This window comes from Penaeus chinensis, chromosome 1 (genome assembly GCF_019202785.1).
Source record: "Penaeus chinensis breed Huanghai No. 1 chromosome 1, ASM1920278v2, whole genome shotgun sequence".
Classification (NCBI taxonomy): domain Eukaryota; kingdom Metazoa; phylum Arthropoda; class Malacostraca; order Decapoda; family Penaeidae; genus Penaeus; species Penaeus chinensis.
In genome coordinates, this window is record NC_061819.1 from 39,000,835 (window position 1) to 39,003,334 (window position 2,500).

The 2,500-nt window shown below is 53.2% G+C and overlaps 1 protein-coding gene across 1 annotated transcript in view; it reads right to left on the reverse strand.

The window, feature by feature from the left end:
* Positions 1 to 1,361, reverse strand: part of LOC125024899 (mevalonate kinase-like) — a 6,629-nt gene extending 5,268 nt beyond the window's left edge. The window contains exon 1 of the mRNA XM_047612668.1: positions 1,299 to 1,361. The gene's annotated coding sequence lies outside the window, so the exon portion shown is untranslated. The remainder of the gene's footprint in view (positions 1 to 1,298) is intronic.
* Between the last annotated feature and the right edge of the window lie 1,139 nt (positions 1,362 to 2,500).

The window sequence follows — 2,500 nt, forward strand, 5'->3', positions numbered from 1 at the left end:
TAATAAAAACAACAATAATAGTAATAATAATACAATTCAGTAACACAATAGAACGTTACTGCAGCATCGAAATATTTCCCAAGAAGAGAGAGTACCAAGCTATAAGAGGGAGGCTGAGGGAGAGGAGGAGGAGGAGGAGGAAGAACAGGACGAGGAGGAGGAGGAGGAGGAAGAACAGGACGAGGAGGAGGAGGAGGAGGAAGAACAGGACGAGGAGGAGGAGGAGGAGGAAGAACAGGACGAGGAGGAGGAGGGGGAGGATGAACAGGAGGAGGAGGAGGAGGAGGAGGAGGAAGAGGAACAGGAGAAGGAAGAGGAGGATGAGGAACAGGAGAAGGAGGAGGAGGAACAGGAGAAGGAGGAGGAGGAACAGGAGAAGGAGGAGGAGGAACAGGAGAAGGAGGAGAAGGAGGAGAAGGAAGGGGGAGGAGGAGGAGACGGAAGGGGAGGAGGAGGACACGGAAGGGGAGGAGGAGGGGGGGGGGGGGTGCCGCCAGTATGTCCGGTGGCCGACGTGGGCAGTGCAAAGGAACAGGTCAGTTCATCTTCAAAGCGCCGGTTCCTTGAGCTCCCTGGCTAGTTTGTGGGTGGGTTGTCCCTGGCCTTCCCTGCGTGCTCAACATTGCAACATTCCCCGCGTGCTCAACATTGAAATTACCTTTTTAGTTTGCAATTCGACTTCTTTTCCTCTTTTATCATTCCTAAAACAATTTCCCGAAGTGTCACACCTTTCTCTCCCGATGAGTAACTCGGTAGCGATAAACAATCAATCTCTGCTTGTTTCTCTGCCTATCTGTCTATCTATCTATCTATCTGTTCAGATGTCTACCTATCAACCGATGTGTCTGTCCGTCTTACCTTCTCTATAAATCCATCTGTCTGACTTACCTACCTACCTACCCTGCCAGCCTGTCCACCCATCAGTCATCTATCTATCCTCCAGTCAATCTATCACACCCCCTCGCTTCCTCCCCCCGACCCCGCCCCCGCGTCGCAACGCCTCAGCTATCCCAGTGTCAACAGCCTCGGCCCCGCCTTCGACGCCAGTTATCGCCAAACAGTTACTCGGATCAACGCGCGTGGAATCCGTCGCATAAACAACTTAAAGAGCGGCGATGGACAGGGGTAAAAAAAAAAAAAAGAAAGAAAAGAAAAACCAACGGTAACGATAAACAACAGAAAAAAAAATAAAATAAAATAAACAACGTTACCATAAAACGATAAAAAAACAGAACCAAACCTAAAAGAAAACAAACAAACGAAGGTAAAGTGGGGGGAAAACACACAAGGGAACAGACCTGTAAGTGTAGAAGGGGTGTGTGTTGAGCGCCAGAGCGGGGACCCACCTGTTAGAGCCGAGTCCCGCCGATGAATAAAGTTTAAGGAGATGGCAACGCGGTATTCATCTTGCCTCCCCCGTCCCCCCCACCCCCCTCCCTTACTCCTATCACCCCCCCACTCCTACCATCGCTCCCCTCCCCCCCTTACGCCCGCCGACGCCCGCCTCGCTCGCCGTAACGCAGTGCCGGCTGAAATCCGTCAATTTTTTATATACACATTCCCTCGTAGGCTCTCCTCCTCTCTCGTATTCATTTCCTCTCCTTCCTTCCTTCGTATTTTTCCTCTCTTCCTCCTCCTATCGTAATTCTCCCTCTTCCTCCTTCCACCGACATTCTTTTCCTCTCCTTCTCTCTCTCTTCTCTCCTCCTCCCATCCATTTCCCCTCTCCCCCTCTTCCATCGTCATTCCTCCCTCTCCTTGTCTCGCATTTCCCCTCCTTCATTCGCATTTCTCCCCTCCCCTCCTTCCACCTTCTCTCCCTCGCACCGTTCCTGTTCCGGCCGTTCAACCGCGTCTCGACCTCAAGGGACGGACGGAACGGACGGAACGGGGCGCGAGGGACCTAAGGACGAAATGTAGAGGGCGTGCGTGTGCGTGTGCGTGTACGAGTGCGTGTGCGTGTACGAGTGCATGTGCGTGTACGAGTGCGTGTACGAGTGCGTGTGTGTGTGTATGTGCGCGCGCGTTCGTGTCTGTGTGGATTCGTGTGTCTGTGCCTTCATGCGTACGCGTTCGCATGTGTGTTCGTATCTATGTGTATTCGTGTATGTACGTGTCCATGTGTGTGTTTTTATGAGTGCCCTCTTACCCTCCGGTGTGTGTGTCGGTGTGTATGCCAGCGCACGTGCTTGGGTGAGCGACTGCGTGCGCGTGGAGACTGGAATTTACGATCCAACCGGAACCCCCGCTTGACGGACGGTCCGGCCGCACCTGCCATGCCGTTCGCCCCCCCCTCCCTTCCCCCTCCTCCTCCTCTTCCTCCTTGTCCCCCTTGGACGGCTGCTCTTCGTCTTCTTCTACACACACACACACACACACACACACACACACACACACACACACACACACACACATACACATACACATACACATACACATACACACACACATACACGCACACGCACACGCACACACACGCACACGCACACACACACACGCG